The sequence below is a fragment of the Polyergus mexicanus genome, unplaced genomic scaffold (assembly GCF_030449975.1).
Source record: "Polyergus mexicanus isolate NDT 795.1 unplaced genomic scaffold, iyPolMexi1.0 SCAF_6, whole genome shotgun sequence".
Taxonomy (NCBI): Eukaryota; Metazoa; Arthropoda; class Insecta; order Hymenoptera; family Formicidae; genus Polyergus; species Polyergus mexicanus.
The window spans coordinates 10,910,004-10,934,901 of NW_027223326.1; the positions used below are offsets into that span (position 1 = coordinate 10,910,004).

At 37.3% G+C, this 24,898-nt stretch overlaps 1 protein-coding gene across 3 annotated transcripts in view; it reads left to right on the top strand.

Annotated features, from left to right (window-relative positions):
* The first annotated feature begins 74 nt into the window (after nt 1–74).
* Nucleotides 75–24,898, top strand: part of LOC138933863 (dentin sialophosphoprotein) — a 175,695-nt gene continuing 150,871 nt past the window's right edge. The window contains exons 1-2 of one of the 3 annotated variants that reach the window (XM_070296975.1): nt 75–370; nt 16,927–16,969. The gene's annotated coding sequence lies outside the window, so the exon portion shown is untranslated. Of the gene's footprint in view, nt 371–1,807; nt 2,029–16,260; nt 16,604–16,926; nt 16,970–24,898 lie in introns of those variants that run through there. The other 2 variants (XM_070296974.1, XM_070296972.1) reach the window with 2 other exon arrangements.

Sequence of the window (24,898 nt, forward strand, 5' to 3'; positions counted from 1 at the left end):
AAGCAGTGGTATCAACGCAGAGTACTAAGGAAACCACCGTTACGTGCGTGAGAGGGCAATCTCATCTCTAAATGCAAATAGAAGCTATTACCGACGATGTACTCGCTCTTAATTTATTCCATAATCGGGACGTTTTCGTGAAATATTCGCATTCTCCTTCGCGAAGCATCCTTTCGTCGGGGTGACGAGGTCATAGATACATACTCTACGAGATAGAAGAGAAGCCATGGAAGGAACATGATAGACACACAGACGGAGGAGAACGAGAGAGCGAGAAGAGGAGGAAACGAGAAGAAGAGGAACTTTAAAGAAGCAACCGACTGTTCGGCGAATGACTTCAAAGGATTCCGCGGATATTGAATAATTCCAGGTACGCGCGTCGTCTTATGAAATATTCTCGGTTGAATATACATAACTTTAGGTCCGGCTGTGATATCCTGCGTTTCGTCGCGAAGCAATTACGGCAGATGCGAATAATCGTGGGGAGGTCATTTCACTTGAGACGATGACTCTTATATCTCTTCTCGTCATATTACGAGAGTTTAATCTATCTCGTTGATGTGCTGAATATGATGACGACTTTATTACGCGAGATAAAACGCGGAATATCATACTTCTCTTCGAAAATTCACGATCAACGTGTATTGGAGGAGGAATAACTTTAAATTGCATAGCAATTTCTCACAGCTGCCAGCTAACGGTAAATTGTCGCGAAAATCCTGGAGAGTATGAAATATCGCGTGTACGTTGGAGAAAGTATCTTCCGTAGAACAGCGGATTTCAGTGTCTGTAGAATCGAGTTACTTTAATATAGGTCGCGCTTATGATCATAATGTGAACTTTTAGAGCCTCCGGAATTCGACGCGTTAGTGGAGGATGACGGCTGAATGGCCGAGAAGCGAATGACGCTCTTCAGCCGAGAGCGAAAATTAGCGAACGAGACCTAAAATTGTCCCCCCTCCCCCCTCCCCTTTTTTTGGAGATGTTAGTTTGCGGTATATGACGTTTATAGTTAAACTTCTCTTCGCCATGGCCCACTTTTGTTTTTGAATTATGCGTAGAGTATTGGGCGTTCGCGGTTGAGTTTACTATTAGTATTATTACACACACACACACATGGTTCTTTCTTCACAATATCTTTTATAAAATCATTTCTTTTCTTTGATTAATTTGGAGAGCTGTACATCATTTGAAAATTTTACTAGATTATTATTATCATTTTTTTTACGTTTAATTTCGATAATCGATATTTATAATAAACCAAACACTTTTTAAGTGAGGATCAAATACAAAATAAAGTTTTGTTGTCTTCTGAAATATAGTGTGAAAAAATTTTATTTTTTATAAATCTTTTATCATTTGCCTTTTATCAATTGACGTAACTTTGTTTCCTGTTATTTTTTCGTCAAGAACATATCCGTTGACTGAAAAATTGATCAAGGAATTTTATTATGATCGATATGGGCGATAAACTGCGAGAAAATTACTCCAAGAATTCATAAAATAATATCAAATTTTTATCAACGATCTATAAAGTTTAACCATTCGTTCAAGGAACTCTACGATCTGTGCGCACGCCAATAGCGTCGCCTATCCCCCTTGCAGCTTCCGCCCCGACTCCCCTTTTGCACTCATCTCGCCCGCCGTTTCTCTCCTACGCGCGCATTCTCTCAACCCCTCTTGTCCCATTTACCCTCTCCAGCACCCGTGGTTCACTTCTACTCGATGCTTCCACCCCCACGAGAATATATTCAGTTCGCGAGCGATACTCGCCGTGATCATGCCGAAATTCTGATTGATATCCGTTTGGCATTGCTTTTAACGGTGAATGACCGTGATAAAAAAAAAAGAAAAAAAAAGAAATAGAGAAAAGATCTTGCCGGTTTTGTTGGCAAATTTTCTTTGCGTTCGCGTGTGAAACCGGGTACATTTACATAGACGTAAATCGTTCCTGGATTCTCGTGTACACTTTGTGATCAATTTGGTGTTATAAATCGAATTGCTTCATATTTCAAATTTGCACATAAGGTGAGTGTTTTTCTTCCACTTGAAAAATAATCTGAGAAAAAATTATATAATTACAGATTAACAATAAGTATTAATTATATGTGTTACATGACTATTGTATCAGTCGTAAATATTTACTGAATATGTGTGATAATAAAAATTATCTATTTCATATTTTTTTAAAATTAAAAAAAGAATATTTTTTTTACGAATATTAAAAAAAAAATATTTTTTAAAATTAAGTTGTTTTAAAATTGTAAAATATTAAATTATAATAGTTTAGCATTGAAGGGTAGAAAAAAAGATAAAAAGCTCGCATGTACAGGTTTTCTAAACTATCTTATAAACTTTTTACACAAAAAAATACTGCGATTTGCAAAACGAACGTTGAGCTCGTTAATGATACAATATAACGATTGGTTCGGTAAATAAAAAGACAACGCAATAAAGCTGCACGGTGTAAATACAATTACGTCGTGGTTGTCACGGGAATAAGCAAATGCTGGCATTTCACTTTATGCGGTTAATTTGCCACAATTTCAAACAAAAACGCGCATTTACATTTCTTCGTTTTAGGGTCGTGTAGCGTCGTTTATTATGTGACTCGTCGCGCGAACATTATATTTAATAATACCGATGTACGTAAGCTTCCGCGATCACAAAACTGTTAGAGAAGATGAAGTATGCATGTGCTCGGGAAAGAGTGACATCAGCTATCGTACAAAGTTTTGGCGTGTCTTCAAGACACACATTTTCGCTGACGAGCAAAGATGCCGCTCGTCTGATAAAACGTCTGGAATATTCACAGGATATCGAGACGCTTAATAAGAGCGTACAGTGTACGTTATCATATACATACACAGGTGTATTTGATGTCAATTTTCGCAAATTCTCCTTTATTTATTTATTTTATTTTATTTTTTTTTATTATTATTATGGCGATGCCAGTTTTCATATTTTTGAATATTTAAATTCAAGAAATACTACTTCACGCGCAGATAATTAATATTTCGCGTACCATAGTGCGTTTCGATTTAAAAAAAAAGAGCTGTAAAAAGATCATATTAACGCGATGTCTCATTGATCATAATAGCAACGGCGACGATTCATTCCGATGGCGGATTATCGCGTTGTCTAATCGCTGAAGACGGAAGAAGTAAATAAAAGGGACTATAGCGAATCTCATAATTAGCTCGTTCGTAATGCGTGAGTTTCGGGCTGGGATGCGCGCGAGGCAGCGCCGATAGGGTCTTTGACCTTAGCGTTGAGAGGGTGAGAGGGGGCACTTAAATCAGCGGTATTGGATTTGTGTCTGGACTGGGAAAATGGCACTCTTGGAAAATGAATATCTATTTTGGTTGTTGAAGAGCGATGCAGTCAGTCGTACCCGATGGGGTAGTCCGCCGTCACAAGTGGATTTAAGGTTGTTGAACTTGTTCATTGATCCCTCTCGATGCACCGGCACACCGTTCAACCATCGACGCCACCGCACCGCCGTCGGGGATTCTTCTTCGTTTCTCCTCTTTGCACCTGTGACTTGCTTTCGCGATGATTCTCGATGCGCGCGTAAAAACGCCGAATTAATTCGCCTATCATCGCGTCGCAAACTGATCGTTGCACGTGAGTGTGACAAGTGAGCGATCCGAAATAAAATAATTCTTATTTTGTGTTAGATAAACTTTTAATAAATATTTATAACGATTGCGTAACCGATCATTTTAATTAAACATTTATTTAAATATATTTTTACATTACAATAAATATAATTTAATATATAATTTAATATATTTGTTAAAGAATTTTTTTTCGAAATATGATACGATAAAATTAATTAAGACTATTGTATGAGTTAGAATTTAGGAGAATTTTTTTTTTTTTTATCCCGTGTTAAAGATAATGAAAAAATGTGGACAAATACATACGTAGATGTTTATATAAATATCAAACAGATAATTATAAAATTATATAAATATAACTGATTTAAACAATTATTTAATCAAAATAAAATTAATCGTGTTAATTATATTAAATATTAATTATAAGATTATCTAAAATAAAATATGAATTATTTTCCTTTGCTCACTCGTCACACTGCAGGTTAATGCGTTTATGCAATGACTAGCGTATACGATATATGTCTTCTCGATCTAATTTGTAGATCGAGTTTTGTGTTCCGTAGAAATATCTGTATATACGTATCGGTTGAATGATTAACGCGGGCATCCTGATATTGGATTGACGATATTCTATTCAGCCGAGCGTGACGCGAACGTTTTATTTCTGTCAGTTTCGATCGTTGTTTAGTTTAATTTTGGGTTTAATCCGGCAATTCTCTTCTCGGGGCAACGACCGTTACGGTGAAGAATGCTCCATGTTTTTGTGAAGATCCACGGAGGATACACGTCGTTTACCATAATGATTTATATAATGTCCTAGGGAGCGTCGCGTATAATTTATCGCACAATTTACAATGTCGATCACGAGGACTTTACGGCGATGTTAAATATTTATTGAGAAACGAAAGTCTCCGACGAAAGGGACGCGTCTTATACGTTCGACGATGGCAAGATAATACTTTTTTCTCTTCTATTTTTACGAGAGCTGTCTTCCGATATCTCACCGATAATAGTTTCGCCATAGTTGTAAAGGGCGCGGTAGAAATTTCTATCGAGTTACGCGAGGCAAGCGATATGATTTTCCACAGTTGTGCACAAATATAACATCAAGATATACTCTCTAAATGATGCATGCGCGCCCGAAAACGGTGTACAATTTCGTCCGCGTGCTCTTTTCCAAGCACATCCTGTCATATGCACACGACGATGTGTTTCCATACTTTTCAAACACGTGGTGATTCGTGCGGAAAACGCGGACGCGTGCTTTTAGTTTATGTGCTCGTATAACAGCAAATGTCTAATCTAGTTTGAGAATGTCAAAAAATTATCGCGCGTTATTTTCGAGATTAAATTTCAAATACATCTTTATCGCACTTCTTTCTTCGAAGAAAGATAAATCGCGTAGATAATGTACAGATTTCGCTGTAGCAGCATCATCTTCGCAGATGATTAAGAGCAAGTGTTTTTCACAACGCATAAAAGCAAGTATTTTTCACCTCGCATGCATCGATTTTTCCTGACATTGAGCATAATCATATCGCGTTGCAGATACAATGCCGTCAAATTATTCCATGAAAAAAAGAAAAAAAAAAAAGAGAGAGAGAAAACGTGCTTTTTTTTGGATGACTCCTCTCTCTCTCTCTCTCTCTCTTCTGGCTTGCTCTCACCCGAAAGACGAAAATTGAATTCGCAGAGAGACAGTGACAGGTACTCGATATACACGAAGCTGAGCGCGGCTAATGGCCACGTTCACCCAGTATTCCCGCGTCTCGCGGTGCTTGACTTGACACGGACGGGCAAAGTGTTCTTATATCAGGAATCTCGACCCCCACGGTACACCCGCACGCGTTCTTTTCACGTCACTGACAACGACAACGACGACGATACACTTGACACACTGCGGTGAGGCTTTCAAAAATTCAAAAACCTCGCGTGCTCCGCGATACTCCGTCTGAATTTCTGTAGCGAGGATGCTATTTTTTCGCGTCGCCGGCGATGCTCCGAATTTTTCCCGGGATTTCGACCTCGGCTAATCGTGCGACGGCCAAGCGAGCGCTCGATAAACATTCTGCAGGCGTATTCTGTAACTTTTCGATGCATGCGATATAATTACAATGCATGCATTACGAAACTCATGACTGTATTAAAAGAATACGTTACAACGCGTGCATTAAAATGTTACGGAATGGCTTTGCTGGATGTTTGAATTTTGAGACGAATAAGAATGTTGTATATTTTTAAAGAAACGATTGAACCATCGATTACTCTTTTAAAAATTCCTAAAAGATTGAGACATCAGTCGATATTCTGCTTTTAGGTCACCACGTATTAAATAGGCCAACCTAAGGAGACAACGTTCGCCGAGCAGAAGATGATTCAATTTGTCTCGAACGAAGGATACTCGCGAAATAGATCGTTATGGGATGACTTTGAGTTTTAGAAAGGTGACTGGAGACATAGACGTATATTAATGCAACAATTTAAAGACAAAGATTTAATATCTCAATAAATTAAAGTACATTATTTAATCTATATATCAGAATTGGATAAAAATCAAATCTAAAAATGCAAATTTAGAAATAAAAATTAACAAAAGAAAATATTTTATGGTATTTAGGAGTTATTAAATATTTGTGTATGTCTATGAAAAAATACTTTAAATTGTCACAGAGCAAATGTGCAAAAGTATATCGTTTTACCAACTTTTTGTAAAAAAAAAAGATAAATATGATCCTTGTTTTATTAACGAAGCGAATTCGATTCGTATGACCAATTTATTGATTCACCGTTTTAAATGCAAATTATCGCATGAGTCAATTAATGGTACGTTTGCGGCGAGACGTCTGTCAAATAATGACAGCTAGCAAACATGACGGAACACTAAACTATTTTACGCAACTAACTAAACCTTCATTAATTATCCATCCTTTCGCGTCTCGCCGATCACGTTATTCTCTCTGGTCGAATTTTTCGATATTTTATCTTTCGCTATTTTATAGATTGTCATTCATCATTCGAGGGAAACATATTTGATATGTTGCATCATATGTTTATCGGATTTAAGAACGCGAATCATTTTATTGAGAATTTAATATCGAAAAACTATCATTAAAAAGTATCAGTAAAAAGAGAAACGATAATGTTTTATGCTGCGATAATAATGTCAAAATAAATCAGAGGGCGATCGTTAGGACATTCGCAAAATCTCAAAATCGAAATTCGCGAAGTTACTAGGGATTAATAGTCCGACGAAGAAAGAGGAGATTTATGGACTTGTTTCGGTTTGGGGCTCTGTATTACTGCGTACTCGTGTTTTGCTCTTTCTGAAAATACACCGCGTACAGGTTTATAAAAACCAATAATGAAATGATTCGACCAGAATTGAGTTCCGGGCAAACTTTCGCGTATATATGGTATACGAAATGGATACCGCGCGCCCAAGCGTCGTTCAACTCAATACTAAAATAATTCGGTTCTATGATATTACGTTTAAGCAAACTTGCATACTCTCCTGGATCAAATAAAGCTACGAAACCGTAAATTCGCTCGTGCGTTAATTAAATACGAAACCTTGAGAAAAGAACAAAATTAAACAGATCATGCTTGAGAAATAATAAGAAGTTCTTTTAAGAGGGGAAAAATTAGAAAACTTCTTTTATTTTTATCATTTCAAATGTAATTTCTGATATATCGGGAGATATATCGAAGAGTTATATGTTTCTTTAAAAATTATTAATTACGTATGTATGATAACTTCCGCCATGTTTATATCCAAAGGATACGAATATTCAGATTCTACGAATAAGGGATGAGAATTAATTTCACGCAGATCGGAAACGCCGTTGTATCGATTTGCTATCAGTTTCTAACAACAGTAACAACAGCAACTTTGCCATCGATAATATGAACACCGTGTCCCAAAGGATATACCGTTCGTCGAGTCACGACGGGAGCGCGCGCGCCCATTCGAACTTCCGTCATAATAAGCTTCCGCCGGCAGGATACACGTTCAGATATTTATCTAATTCGATTATAGACGACATCCACTCGCGCGGAGGATTCGTTGAGACAGCTCGAGATCGCAGGCGAGATCCCCGAGTTCATTCACCTGCCGCTTCGATCAGAGCCTTAATAGCGTAGTGTATGATACATATTTCAGAAAGTACACCAGTGTCGCCGCTAATTACTCGTCGGCAAGTGTATTAATTACTGATTTATGGAGCCCTTGCGCTTCAAGGGAGAAGCCAACGTGGAAGGAAACAGGCTGTTGGGATACTGTCAAATAACAGTGTACACACAGAGAACGTCATAGTTGCCCGATTCGATTTAACCGGCTCCCCCCCCCCCTCTCTCTAACGTGAATTCGGCTTCACGTTTTCTCATATTAATTACGTACGTTACGCAACGAGAAAACTGTAGACGATGCGATCGATCGATTAAATATCAACTGCATTTAACCGAATATTTGACTATTATCAAATTAATTTTTCTCAACGATAGGTTTTATCAATAATTATTATTTTATATTATTTTTGCAAAATCTTTCTTCTTTTATAGGCAATGGGTCAATACGAGACAAAGTATTTTATCCGAGAAATGCATTAGGATGCAAATATACAATCGAAGGCTATCGAAGATCGTATTGACACGGTGAGAATTCTCCAAATATGTGTAACTGAATATTCGCCCGATATAACACGGCTGTCAATATTGGCGGGCTGTCAATCGGCGAGACAGCAAAAGGGACAATCGATACCATGGGAAAACCGGTCGTTCCGATCGACCCGGTTGTTTGTGTTCGCGTTCAGACATCTTCGTTACGAAGGGACTCGAGCGAACCGGTAATCCTCGTTCGTAGCCATTGAAATCCTGAACCGTCTCAACTATCGCACGTGACAATGAGCAGAGAGACAGACAGAGAGAAAGAGAAGGAAAAAAGACGGATAGGAAAGAAGACGGCTGCTTTTCCGCGTGCTTGGAGCACCGCCAAACTCCCTTCGACGCGGAGAAGACACTAGCCGTTTGTTCGCTCCGGTCGAAAAATCGCGCAGTGCGCGATGCGATGAGCGCCGTTTAAAAGCATCGGATTCGCGTTACCGAGAATGCACGTACGGCGAGTGCCTCTTGGATGTCGATCACGACGACATTTCCTCCGGGCATTCCTGACGGCCGCCGTGACGGAAACTGTCAGCAAAGATTAAGCTATTCCACGCGAAATTTCGAAGCCGTGTCTGTCTCATGCGAAAACAGCAGTTATTTTGAAATGACAAGGAAAAATAGATACTCAATGACAAAAATGATAAAATTGACGAACTGAAAAGAAGGAATCATTACATCTATAATTTGTTATTAAAAAAAAAAAAACTGCTTTAATACGTAAAAGGATAGCAAGATATATAATTTTTAAAAGTCTTAAACACACGCGAAAAAATAAAAAATGATGTTATAATTCTTTTTCTTTTTAGAAAGAATCAATATCTTTTACGTACGATATATTGGTTAATTTGCAATTTTTTTTTTTATTAGTGTAACGTCGGAAGATCGATAATGGCACGAATTAATTTAATATCGAGGTAATGTAATGTTCAATCTGAAACTTATTCCGTAAGATTATAAAAAAGTTGACAGATGCAGAAAAGGTGCATGTGACAGCGCATCTCTCATTGAATAATTTCTTCGAGGGCCCCGAGGGATTTATTTTTCCGTTTGGTGCGTCTGCTCGCGTAACTCGCCGTTACGTGCCGTGTGCATGGAAAAAGAGCCCACTTGTGAAGCAGCCGTAACGAGTGGTAACCCCATCCTAAACGAAGCCTTAAAGAGGAACGGCGGGGTAACCGTGTAACAAGAGGCCATGCAAAAGGGTTGAAGAGTCGCAAAACCTTGGGGGGAAGCAACGATGAATGACGTGGCCATTGTAATACAAGAGTTTTCTTCTCCGCTTTCTCTCTTTCTTTTTTTTCTCTCGTCACTCGTGCATTTCTGAAATTACGTTGTGGTCGACTGGAACCTCAAGTCATCTGATTTAAATATCATTCTTAAAATCATGTCTGGCAGACGAGAATTGCGAGAGTATCTAATATCTTATCCCGATTCTCTCCAATGGCGGACAAAATAATAAATTAATTACATTTATTATCATTATCTTGCGAGTGCTATTTGCTTATTCCGAGCTAGTCATTCGTAAGTATATCGATCGATATTTGAACGTTAATAAATTTATCTAGCAGCTTTTGTGACGGATGCTTTGTAAGGCGACGCGTTAAGGATCTCACTCATAGTCGTTCTATGCTTTAGGCAGAATTGAAAGTGGCGAAGGCTCATTAAGCAGTCTCCCTCCCGACCAACTTGCAAACTGGATCCTTCGATACACACACGCACACACGAGACACCAGGCCGGTAGGAGGAAGGGGGCGCCCGGTATCGGAGCAGCATCTCCCTGCTTTCTCAATCCTCATTTAGTTGCACAATGAGACGGGATAGGGGAGATTCGAGCAGGAACAAAGAAAGTGCCAGGCTCTCTTCCGCAACCTTCGCGAGAAAGCGCGGCGGGTGTCGCGCATCGCCGAGGGTGCCGAAAGCACCCTCCTCTCCAGAGGGGGGCGCGCCAGCCTTGCTTTTGACGTCGCGCGTACGATTACGAGTTTGATTGGTTATTTATGAGGCTCACGGTAGAAATTACAATCCGACCCTCGCGTTTACGAAACCGGCGATAAATCTTTTTGCCATAAACAGGCACGATCCTCTTACGCATTGCGCTTTTCACTTGATATGAAAATAGAGTTATATAAGAGGCCCCCTCCCCGCGTGATAATTTATTTCAAATTTATTCAGAAAAAGTATTAACGGCACAAAACTTGTTAACATTATGTATTATATGTTATATATTTTTTTTTTTTTGCACGATGAAGATTTTCTTCATATTACTAATATTATATTTATCTGTAAAATTATTAAAAAGTAAGCTTATCTTTTTATACTTTATACATTTATGCGGGTTGTTTTAATATCTCAATTTAATCCACAAAAACTGTCATTAGCGCGGACGACGTGCTTGGACAAAAATATGATCGAGAGAAAAAGAGAGAGCGAAATTTATTAGTGCATCAGAATTAATCTATATAATCCTCTTGATCGAACCGTGTAACGCGATTCTGAAAATATTGCGCCAATCTCGCTTTTAGAGTGGAAACAATCCGCATATCTACACACGTGTATCGTGGATGTTTACGCTCCCGAAACAATGGTTCACCGACGAATGAGTGAGAGACGCCGTTGTCTCACTTTGGTCAATGTGTATCTAGCGTGCGAATAATGGACGAGACCTGACGATGCTGCGTCCTCGGAACGAAATAGCACTAGGGGCTTTAAAGGAAGATTGAAATTTGTGTTAAACGTGCCTCGAGTCGCAAAACGCAAACAGATATACTCATCGCGCCCTCGTCTTTCCTCTGTGATCTCGCTTTATGTTCGATTGAAAGATACCTGGTATGTCAAACGTGCTTTATGCTCGAATAAATCCCAAATTGTTATCAAGTTTTTAGCTACGCTAGGTGCGCTTTTTTATATGTATTCGTTTGTAAAATTGTCGCCAGGTAAAAACGACAGGTCTACGTATGTCCGAATTTTCGTTTGCGTATAAGATGTTATGAAATAACATCCAGCTATATGATAATCGTGGGAGTCGTAGCGAGAATTTTCGAGAAAGCTGGTCGGGGAATTCTTTTTAGATTGCGCGGAATATTTATAGGCGAGGATTTTGCGAAGTGAGTCAGAAAGAAAATATCAAGAATCTTGTCTCTTGAGAAACTAAGTAAAAGGATGTGAAAAATCAATATTTTGCAGATACGACTTAACGCACCTGATATAAACACACAAAGTATATTTCGCGAATAAAATCACCTCAAATTCATTCTCTCTTATTACAATATATTTTTGAACATTTCTCTCGCTTGATTTGTAATTATGTTTAGATTTTACATCTGTTTCTGGAATTTCTAGTGAATTATACTGGCTGGTAATACGTGCGATCGACTGAATAAAAAGAAGCCCTTTTACCGAATATATTTCGTTGTATAAATTTTTTTTACGACGTCATCAAGTACGTTTTATCGCAGGACGCGGCTTTCTTTGTAAAATAAAATATTTAAGACGTCTTGTGGCGCACAACAATGGCTCTCGCCATTCCCGACAGCTTCGTACATGCTCATCTCAATTTTCTTTCCGCGACACAATCTCTCGTCGCGTGTGCACAATATTATGCGAATCCTCGCGACGCGACTACGACCATACTCGAGTTATCCTCGCGAGGAATTCCCGGATCCTGAGTAGCTTCCTTTTCGTTTCCATGGTGATCCATGTAGGGCATACGCGAGCTTGGAGAACTTATCGTGATGTATGCGATGAAGTTTCGTCTTCTCTCTCTCTCTCTCTCTCCCTCTCTCTCTCAATGATTCTTTCAGACTGGGCAAAACTTTATCTCCAACTTTTGCGTTCCGACTTTCTTTGATTGCGTTTGTTACCGCATTGTATCTCTGATCGACATAGCTCGGTCGTTCGGACATTGATTTATTACGTTAATTGATCGCATCCTTTCTTAATTCAACTATTTTGTTAAATGTACTTTCTATCCCGATTTATATTGCGGCTCGTTCAATTTATCGCTAGCAGACGCAACTGATCTTATGTTAATATACAATTTTTATGATATTTAATATTTATGAAATTACTATCGCAATTGATTATTGATCAATGCTAGATACGTGTATGTATATCTTTAAAGAGAAAAGAATCACGTTTAAAAAATACTTTTGTATGATGAAATTAATCGATTCTTTAAAAAAATTTACTAAATTCTTTTAAATATATTCTCTACATTTTAATGAACACATTTTTTATAATTATTAGATCGCTAATAATTATTTTTGAAAAGATAAACGATTAGTCAAATACACCTTATACATACCGTGTAGCAAACTCTCACACTTATGCCACGTCGAGGCATAAATATCATCGAGCTAAGAGTATACGGTCGCAACTTGCAAAGTTTAGGTCAGGTGAAGGAGGAGGAGAAGGAAGGGGAGAGAGAATGGACAATACACGAAGGTCGCCTTCTACAGCATAATAAATAATTCACGCAATTAAATATTTATCCGGCTACCTATATGAGCGGCTGTTTAGTAAATCCGGAAATAAATTCTCACGGATCGCGCGCGAGCGTGGGTGCTATACATATACAGCATTAAACCGTATTTTTGCGTGCAGACACTACGCTATATAGAAACGCCGGTTGCTCTCCCTTTCTCTCTTTGCGAAAAAGGGAGGTTTGGCCGGATTAAACGGAGAGAGGGTCGTGAAAGCAGAAAGGGCTTTGCCTATATACGGTATAGATCGCGGCGTGGGCGAACAAAGCGGTATTATAGAAATATTTCATCGTGATAAAGACATCTAGGGCGCGAAGGGAGTGCCTATAGTCCGAATTTTTTCAAGTTATTGGGATTATCGTATCAGTAAAGCATGACTGATATTTAGTATACCCTTGAGACGTTCTTATAACGTTGTATAAATTATATTAATGCTCACTAATATATCAATTTTATTAATATATTAATTTTATATGACTCGCTGTGCTAAAATATGTTTATTAAACTGTGTCCATAAAAGCTGAAAGTTGAAATATGATGGTATAAAAAATGTACTTTCCGAGTTGCTTTCTCTTATGGAACTTTAAAAAAAATTTTTTTTTATTTTTTTTTTATTTAAAGAAAGAGATGACTGATATTTTCGTTTTTATTTATTTTAGTTTAATATTTTCAAAAAGAAAAGTAGTTTACATAGTTAAATTATTTCTTAAAATTATTAATTTTAAAATGATTTGGCATTATTTAGCTTGTCAATGATGCATTTTCATTTATGCAAAAGCAGGCTAATGCTATTATATGTGTAGTTTTTCTTAGAACAATGTGCAAAAATCAAAGCGGCGACGCTTAAGACAACGGTTTTCTCAAAGGCTTTTCTTTCGTCTTAAACGTCGGGTATTGTAAAAAACCGATGGCGATTAATCAAGCCGGAACGTCAAGGCGTAATTTGTCATGTACAGGATTATTAATTATTTCTGTCGGTTTTATGTACCCCGTCTGTCTGCTGGATCCTATCTACCGTCTACCTATTCTCTCCGTCTCACAATGAAATCTCTATCCTAAATAAATTACTACAATTAATGTTTTCTTAAATACATTTAATGAATATCTCTGAGACAAATTGAAGCAGTCTTGAGCAGATACGGAATGTGTCAATATTCAAGCGATAGCTTTTGAAATGTAAGGGTTTAAAACTGGTCAATTCAACACGTTAAATAATTACGTTTAAATAATTAAAATTAAATGCTATTGTCTTAATATAATTAACGTGTATAATAATTTACCTCATAGACGTGGTCGTTCGATGTCTTCCGGGGCTTCCCGCTCCTCTCTTTGTCTTTTACTACTTCTACATTGACTGCACTTTAATCGCGCGATACTTTGCACGGCATTTCTGATATTAATCATACGCGTCGCGCACTTTATTATATTGCAGCAACAAAGAATAACGCGAACATTACGTTACACGAAATTACAATCTCGGTAATCACTCGAAAATCGCGCAATCAAACGCTCCAGAATGCTACTTGCTAATAAATAATATAGGCTCGCATTTTAGAATAATTTTCGTATTATCTCTCGAAATATATCCTCAAAAATGCTACGAGATGCCAAACGTGAACATTCGAATAATTCTTAAAAGTTATCAATCCGCGCGATTAATTAATTCTCACGATTGATCCACGCAAGTGTACCGAGCTATTTCCCAAAGCGAAACTTTATTATATTTCGCATTATATGATGAAAAATTATAAAATATAAATAAATATATAAGTTAGAATTAAAGATAGAAATCTGGAAAATCGCAATATCGGAGAATATAATTAGATAATTATATTGATTATAATTAGTCGACAGTTTGTATAATAGAATTTCAATAAATCTCGCGAAAAATGGTCTTCGACAAATTACGACGATATACAAGAATTTATATGATACGCGATAGATAAAAATTAAGATACGAGATTAATCACGATTATGGTCAACAATGAAATGTGTCGCGATGTAGTTCGATTCAAAGTCGATTCGTACTGTATTCGCGATGATTTCACAATGACTGGAAAATACGAGAATGATATCGATTGATAACATTGATATTATGTGATGTTACGCGAGAGGCTAATTAAGACCAATAGATTATTGGAAAATATATAATCGAAACTCAATATTGGAAACATAATAAATTTCCAATCGCTTTAAATACCGTGAAATAATTTTTTCGTTACTTGAATTATAGAATATGATCGCGTTTGGCATCTTTTCGCGATCGTATTTTGAAGAGTAATACAACGATATATGGAGCAAGCTCGCACTGCTGTTTATTTGCTCGAGTCTTATGTGTGAATGGCAAAGTCACGAGTCACGAGGTCACGATTGACAGTGTCAATACGGCGTAATGGGTGCATCCTACTACAACGAAAAGATATCAAAGAAAATGACTAGGATTGACGCGCAGAGGCCGAGAGATGAAAAGATTATCCGATCAACGTTCGTATATGAAGGAAAATATATTATACATATTGTCTATCGATAATGTTCTTGACACTCTTTGATAATGATTCCATCAATTCCTCTCATAAGCCTAATTTTTCTTATGATTTTTAATTAATACATTTCAACGATTAAATATCGTATTGATGTATCGTGGCATTGGATTATTTTCGAGTTATTTCGATCCTGCAATTCGTGTAATACACTATTGCGTATATCTCAATTCGAAAACGATTAATAAATTGCATTTAAATCGGCGAAAAATTCAAAGTACGAGAGGCGCAAAGATATTTACATTCGAACACGTTTAACGCACTTATCGCTCGTAAATACCACAGTGAAACAATTATATATAATTCGGATTTCTATCTCTGATTTCAATAATATCATGAGAAATACCTGATTCGATAAATAACTATTGCCCCGGATATATTTAAAGAAGTCATCAATCGCGAGAGTTAATTAATCGTGAGGGCTGCTATTTAACGATAGAGAATGAAAAATAATATAAATCGTTGTTTTATTGCGACATTTATGGGTAAGAATTATTTTTTTAAATATACCTGAATTTTCAGAATATAGTTACATAATTTGCTTTGTGTTTTTGTCGATTTAAATGTAATCTGTCAGTCATTTTTGAATTTTGAGAATGCGCAATAATACACATGATTAAAATATCCAAAAATCATATAATTGACGATCATCGTATAGAATATACATAACATGTTCCGTGTATATTTATTAAATATTAAATTACGTTAAATATTTCGTGATGGAATCATATATTACACAGTGATTTTTGTGAGTGATCTCTCTCGCGCGGCCGCATGTCTCAGAAATGCGATTGTTTATAACAGCGCGTGCGTGCCCTTGACCTAGCTGTCATTCGCGCGGCGAGACTCGAGCGAGTAGTAGATAGTGACGCAAGCTGCTCTGCGTATCGATATATAATATTAATCATATTGTCTTCGAAATGCGATTATTACGATCGGCGATCGTCAGCTCGCGCAACTGATTAATTCTCTTTGATAAACGAACATCGTATAACAATATCGCAAGGACTATTGTACATACATAGGAATAAATGTAGCATTATCGCTGGAGTGGTGCGTGATTTTCGAGCGAATCGCAATTTCCGCATTGTTCTCTCTTCATCGATATAATAAAATGCGTATCGCGTGCGATTAATATCGGGATTTACTTAGTACAAAGTGTCGTGCGATTTATTCGTCGTATTTCGCCGATCGTAAAATTAATCGCGTTTTCGCGAATGAGTGCAGTTCGTAAGGGATGATAAGAGAGGAGGAGGAGGAGGTCCAGGGAGACATCGAGCAATAGCGGAGTAATCGTTGGGTAAGCAATTAATTAAATTATTTGTTGTTTAATTATTTATTATATTTTCTCATAGTTTGTTTAAAAAATTTTTTCTTTGTGATTATATATTTACAATTTATTTTATTAAATATTTATATGAAAAACGAAGAAAAAATTTCTTTACGATAAATATTGATATTAATTAATTATAATATTGATTATTTAATATAAATATTTAATTAATAATTAGAAATGAAAATGTTCAGATATTAATTATTTTAGAAATTTTTCTCATGTACATACATATATTTTTTTTACGCACACAAGAAAAATATATAATCCAGAATGTTTTCATTTTACAGATCATCATTGTGTACTGCAGCTCCGCCGCTGCGTATCGTACTGGTGAGTTTGAAATTATCTTTTACTTTATAATCTCGAAAAATAATGAATTCAAAAAAATTGAAGGAGGTACGCGCACACATATAATTGCAAAGAAATAGATCGGTCATGTTGGAAATGCCGAACAATTGTGCAGTTGTTGTTATATTCGCGAGTCAATATTACGAGGAAATTTTATTTTGTAAGAAAATGGAAACGATCGGGGAAGAGAGATTAAACGATGGGTGAGAGATTTTTTGAGATAAAAAAAGGAGTAGTGCAGCGCGGCATCAAGCGTAACTCCGGAGCGCAGTTCGTGCATGAGCGACGTAATAACATTTTGGAAGATGGGATGAGGGGGCGATTCGACGAGATGGAGACGATAGCGGCGGCGAACGTAATGAGGATGCGACGAGGCAAGAAGCAATATAGGCGAGCGTACATCGGGGATGGGATCGCTTCCGGTGGTAGCAAAGGTAGGAAGACGAGGTGGAGGAGGGGTTTACAAAGGGTAAACGAGGATGAAGGTGCGTGGAAACAGAAGCAAGGAGAGGGACGTTCGGCTTCTGAACTGGCCGTGCACAATCGATCATTACGTTAAGGCTCTCTCAAAGCTCTCGACTTGACCGGTCGGTCATCGAATACCCTAGAGAGGGATGGCTTTAATAAAAGGAAAGCGATAACAGGTGCGTGGCCTCGAATGATATAACGAGAAGCGTAGTCATTGCAGTATGCAATGTGGATTCTGACTTTATCGGTAATCTGGCTCCGAGTTGAATTCAGTTTCAAAACTTTCATTGGGATAATGCTCGTTATTAATTATTAATTATAATATTAAACTATTAATTTCGCGAAAAGAATAAAATGGAATGAGTAACCAAAGCGTGATAAATCGCATTTTTTTTTTGTCAGTTAAACTTCTCTTTACGGCTGAAGTTTTTGCTTCAAAAAATAATATTACTCGCGGCTGTTAACAGGATTTTTTTTTTTTATTCGAACTATAAAGGGCTCAATCGATATTAAGCTGGTACAAAGAGATTCGCGATAGAGGAAGAGATTTACAATAGCGAGAAGTAAATAAAAATGAATTCCCTTTGTCCTGCGTGCTCGGAGATATAGCGTAGGATCGTTTTGATTCGAGTGCTATCGAGGTAGATGCATTATTGCGACATGACGAGTATTCGCGTATCGCGAGGAAAAGATTGCGGAGAAAATATCATACGGATTTCGACACGCAATAAAACTTGGTATTTCTCTCGAAGAATTGGTTATCGTTTCTGAGAAAATAGTGTAATATACCACATAATCGATATTTTTATCGAGATACATCAACCATAGATGCAGCGATATTGAATAAATTTAATATTTGAAAAAGATTTAAAAGAGAATTTCGTGCACCGACATTCAGCTAAATATTATATATAATTATTATGAACTTAACTTTTAAATGCTTTAGAAAAGAATCAAAATTTCTGAAACATCTTGCGCATGCCTTGTATGCATCGTGCTATCTTTTTTTGAACATTAGAATTTTCATGTATCACACGTATGTATCATGCCTCCTGCCTCAGGAAGCGAACCGATGCAAGGATCTCATCTCGCGAGATTGAAATTTTTCTCGCCGAAAAATTTCGATGGATTTTTATCCGCACGAATATCGCCAGCACTCTCAATGATTCGACAGAGTTTAATTCGCCAAATGAATTGTAGATAGATGTTTCAAAATTTTTTAAAAATTTCTCATCACAGACTTTTCATTAATCTTGCGAGTTTCGAAGCATATAATAATGATTAATTTTTTTTCTATCATTGAGATTGTTTGAGAAATTATTAATTTAACACAAAATGTTGAAAAAAAATTTTTTTTTTTATATTCTTTGATATTCAATTCGTAGGTCATTAACATAGATAATCGGTTGCTTTAGACGAGAATTAGAACAGCTCATACGACTCGAATCTAATATGCAATGAATACGAATGCCTGTTATATGCCTTTGTGAGCTTTGAATGTGCAGTTCGAGATTGATCAGAGAGTTCTATCGTTACGTTACCGCTTGAAAACACTCTTGACCATACTTGAACACTTGATAGCCAGATATCCGATTATTGTGACTGCTCTATTTGTGTTTCGTTATAGTTGCACAATCACCGGTTTCGCATCGTTGTATGCCATTATTGTTTAACAATGACATTAAATATGACTTTACATTTTAGTATTATCAATTTATATTTCGAACATAGAATCCCTCAATATTTAAAATATTTATGAAAATTTGGAAAGAAGAATGAAAAAAATTTGATTGTTATCGTTTTCACGGTTGCCGGTCGTCATCGGGCGGAACGATTTTTTCGCGCTCTCCATTTTCAGATCTCCCTCTATCTCCGGCGCGGATAGTCGGCGCCGACACCGGTTGTAAATTAAATAAGAGCACTTTCGCTCGCGCTTTCGAGATCGAAAATATTCGACATTTCCGTCAATCTCAATTTATCCGACGATTTCGCGGCACCCCGCGATACCAACATCCAATTTTCTCCGGCATCTGCCGATGGCCGCCGTCTCCGCCTTCGGGGAAAACACAGTCCGTTCAAGCGTTTCACGATAAAATTCACGGCGAAATTCGCGGGATTTCCTTGAATGCGACCGCCTCTCCCTCTCTCGCACGCGGGATATAAAAAATTTATTCCGCATCTAAGGATGGCGCGGGCGAGAACTTTTAATTAATCCCGTTTAATGCGAGCGTTTGTTCTAACGATAATCTGGATTTGCCAGTCTCTTCGCGTTTTAAAGTTTTTCAACCGATAGCCGCGGCTCGTTGCATCAACGACGAGGAACTAGGAATTACTCCCGACGATGGGATGTTCAAACTATTGAGATTGTTATTGTGTTATTAAAAAAAATATTTTTTTTTTTTTTTTTCAATAAGGAGGTATTAATCATTTCTATCAAATATTGCAATCTTTGACATTTAAAAACACGCTCGTGTATATTCTAAGTGCGCGCACATCTCAGTTCTTGAATATAATAATAAAAACGTCATAAATAACTTTCTCTCTCTCATAATTAGACTAGCATAGCAATCGGATAGTATAAGAGAATATTCTTATTGCTATGGAAATTTAAACATTATTATTTAGAATTTATCATACATTTTACTTTTTTTTATGACCTTTTATTATTTATTTGGATTCAAATTCGCATTTTATATACTCGTAATAAACACATATATCTATAAGTTGATGTATATCTTTCCATGGGTGGATGTAGCATAGATGGACGCGATTGATCCGTGTTTGTCGCATTGTAAAAAATCGCGACTTAAATTTTTTACGATGCGAAATAGGGATAACTGTGTTGGGAAAACGCTCTCGCTTTATCTTTCCAGCAGATAAATCTTGTCTATCTCTGCGTAGAGCTTAAAAATTTATCTATTAAAAGTAGGAATATAAATTATAATAGAAAAAAATTGTCTATTAAATCAAGTATATATTATATATGTAATTATCGATATATTTTTATGATCTTGATATTGATATGAAGCTGCTGCGTACGAGAATTTTATGTAATTGAAAGTTTTACGATGATAAAATAAAAAGCTGTACCGGATATGACGGGGAGAAGGGATCTTCCGACAGACATATTCATCGATAAAATTCCAATCGAGGGGCTATCGTGTTTCTATCTTTATCGAGATAGACGGTAGGAATCCCGTTCTCGGAGAGGAAAGAGAATGAAAGGGCTGTATATCCCAGTATCAAACGGATTAAAGGACTGGCGGGTACGATCCTGAAGAGTAGCGTACGGCCTATCTGAACGAAACTGACGTCATCTGCCAAGGTATCTATAGATAAGGAAGAAGTACGCGGATCGGCTTGGCAATGGACCAGCCACCAAGGTCGTCTAATCCTCGGATCAACCAGTCTGGAATTGTGCTCTCGATGTATCTACCAGCCGACTCAGACATATTTCTGGTGTAATGCGTCCTGTCGTTCGCCTTGGAAAAGTGGGAGGGAGAGGAAAATGCAATTTGCAACGCTGAGTAGAAATCAATCTAGATAAAAACGTGGTTATTCGATCATTTCCATAGTAATATTATTGCTTTGGTAGATCAAATGTCCATTTTCTAATTTTCTGCCGTAAATATTGTAGATACGATGATACGATTTTACGCATTTTCTATGTATTTATATTATATCTTTATGATTCGATAACAGAAATGTCACGAAGTTATCGGCTCCCATCTCCCGCTCTCGTTTATCTAGCGCTTCGTATTCGCCTCGTACCAGCTTATATACGCGATCTCAGGTAGACGAATATGTGAAGGGATGGATAGACCAGACACTCGAAGTCTACCATGCATCGACGTCGGCTCGAGAGTTAGTCTGGCACGTAACTTTGTTAATATAATGTAATTATTGCTGGCTGTGCTGATTAGTTCGGGTCAGACGGGGCGCGAAATAAGGATAGCGGTGACGTCCTTAACATCCTGGCACTTAGCTCGTAGCGTCTCGTGTTTATTACATTGCGGTAGTATCACCCGATGTGCCACAATTCTTTTTCTTCTTTCTGAAATAGTCTACGACAGTGTGCTTATTGCGCAACGCGCGAAATATATTTGCTATCAATTTCTTATTTTGGCAACGATTCAACGATAGGAGAGTGCAGATTTTTTTTATGATCCTTTATTCTCATCGATTTTAATACAGTTCAATATTCTCGAATATAAATTCTAAGCCATGCGTGTTTCAGAGTATTAGAAAGTTTTTAAGATATGTTGCAAAATTAAAAAAAAAAAAGAAAAAGAAAAAAATAGAAAAATTAAAGAAATAAAAAACGGGAAATTCTTATAAAAATAAGATAAGGTACTTTAGAAAAAAATAATAGTTAATTTGAAAGACATCTTTTTTTTATTGTCAGACATATAAAATGCAAAATTCTTGTTATTATAAATTAACAAAATATTATAATGGAAAAACTGTTATTTCTAAAAAAAAAAAAAAAAAAAAAAAAAAAAAAAAAAAAAAAACTAGCATTATGTAATCCTGAAATTTTTCTTGGAATTTCAAAATATTTAATCTTTTCTTTCCATCTCACCGACATTCAAAGATATGTAATCTTTGAAAATGAAACACTCTTTATGAATCTGTCTTGCATATATAATATTTGTATTTATGGAAAACGGTTGCTATGAATCGATGTGCAGCACGGCGGAAATATATCGCAGATACGCGCACTTTCCTATCTCCGTATGGAATATATTATAGATTCGTCGAAAGTATATCGCGGAGCAGACGGCAGACGACGCTTTGTCGCGTCGACGACATTCAGCGCGCCTATATTAGACATTATCGTCCACAAAGGAGGCATATCGGTGCCCGCTGCAATCGGCGAACCCTTTCCCTCCCTTTCCGTCTCTCGCGTGCATTGTAAATCCTCCCCGGTTGAAAGGACGTCAAACCCCCTTCGCGTTATCAATCCGGGGAAGACTCGAGTCGCGCGACCGACCACTCGACACGAATATGTCTAAATCGACAATAATTCAATTCCAGAGGCGATAGTATGCAAACGAGCCCTCGCGGCAGCGGCGACGACGGCCACAATTGACAACGATCCGATAATGAATACGGGGCCCGTTTTGCCTCGTGCCGATGCCTCGAAGACAGAAATCTTGTCATCCGCGAAAGCGAACGTCAATCTCTCTCTTGTTTCTCTCTCTCTCTCTCTCTCTCTCTCTCTCTCTCTCTCTTTCACATCGGTTGACCCAATTGCACGTTGTTTGATCCTGCTTGCGTAAATCCAATTTACTTTACCTATTTGCCGATTCGGAATTAATTAACGCTCTTCTGCGTTTGGCCGAATTAAAAAATGGGACAAAGGACCGCGGAAATGACAGTTCCGATTTCGTTTAGCGCAGATATTCTTCTCATGGGAATTTTCTCATGGGATCATCTGATTTTTCATTACGGTCGAAACAAATCCAGGCAGAGCGTTTGCTATTACACTTGCCTCCCTCCCACACATACACAAACAAACGAACAAACATACATATATCAATTATTTATCGTTCATAAAATTTACAAATATAATAATGATTGAATCTGACGAATATAATCTTGTCTTTATCAGTTTAGTAATCATAAACATGCTTATGCTTTTAATTTGATCATTGTTATATCTTCTCTATTCTTGATCTATATCTTGTCTATTTTATTAATTTCAAGCGGTAAATAATCGATACAAAAAGGAAGTCGCAGCTCAAATTTATAATACGATTGCCGAAAAGAGATGTGACCGAGCTAACATGCAAATTGACTCGAATCCCTCGCTTTTGGTTTCACGAAGCACAACCAAGTTACAGTATCGATATCTTGACTCAATCGTGAATCCTATCGGGATCTGCAATCGACTATTAGCGTTAGATCGCCTAATGACGCGTATGATTACCATCTCTCGTGGTGCGGCGTGGAAACGGTGTCCGAAATTATATCTCGGGTGGAAAAAGGACAGGCGTGGAAAATTTTACGGGTTACCGAAACAGGAAAGTGTTGCGATTATGTATAAAGTAAATGTAAGTTTGAGAATAACGTTAAGTAAGAGAAAAAAAAAAAACAAACAACACGTATCGATTGATTTACCGGCGCGCTCGTTTCTCTTCTACTAAAAAAAAAAAATGAAAAAAAATCGATACTTACTTTAACATTTATCCGGAAGAGAAATGTCTACTTTAATGATCGTCCGTGGCTAATGAATGCAAATGTGCGCGCGTGCATGCGTACGTTGCCGCGCACGTGGATCTCGTACATCGTACACATAATAGGATATTGGATATTGGACATCGGATACCGTGTCACGCTGTTGAGAGATATCACCATCACGCTTTGACGATATTATATCTTTTAGCATAGAAAATGGAGAAGAGAAGGGCATTAAAATTGGAAGGAAAGATTTGTGGAAAAATTATGTAATAAAATACTTAGCCAAATAAAGTGCTACACACACACATATATATATATATATATTTTTTTTAGCGTAATCGCCGCAGTAAGACCTCTTTAAGAAGCGAGTAAAATTTTTAATTAAATATGAAAAACGGATTAAATTTTTAATTAAATCTCGACACAATGCTCTCTCGTACTGTTTTATAATTTTTTTTCTTCAAGCAAAATGATATTAATATTTATTGAAAAGTCGAAAGATTCTTTCTTCTCTGTTTCTGTCTCTTTCTTTGAAGTATCTACGGAATAGGAACGCGTGCCATTAAGAAAAAAACTTTCGGAAAAACGAGGGGATTTTCACGATAAACGGAATTAAGTACGCCACTGTAACTTTGGCAATCAAGTCCGGAACAAGACGAACGACGTTGGCAATAAGTTGAAATCGCTTGCCATTAAGAACTTCGATCTGACGGGCTTTTACTGATGAGTGTGACGAGAGATGGAGAAAACTCACTCGCTCTTATAAATAAGCGAGACATTGAATTCGTAAAGGCCAACACTCTTCTGCCTCGACCTCGTCGACCCGAACTGATCGTCGTCGATCTTGCCTGTAATTGAACCTTGGGTAACGGGTAATAAATAACACGCTTCAATAAATAGATAAGAATAAACTGAGTTCACGTGGACGCAATTATCGATAAAAATCTCGAGATCCTACGATTATATTCTTCAAATTGCGCGATCGCAGCTGATCGTCGCGATCATCCGTCTCTGTAAAAGTACATAAATAGAAAAATTTGAGAGAGATTTTCTCATAAAAGTTGCGACCGGTACGAATAATATACTTCTCGATCTGAAGTTCTGATTGTCGTCGTCGCTTCCGGCTTTCCGGTAGCGGCGGCGAAAAGGCACGATTAAACGAACGGGAAACTTTAGAATGGCCGCTGGACGAGAACAAGGATCGAAAGGAGTGCATGAGTAATTTTCTCGTTTCGCTAGGAAAGATGTCGGTTACACGAA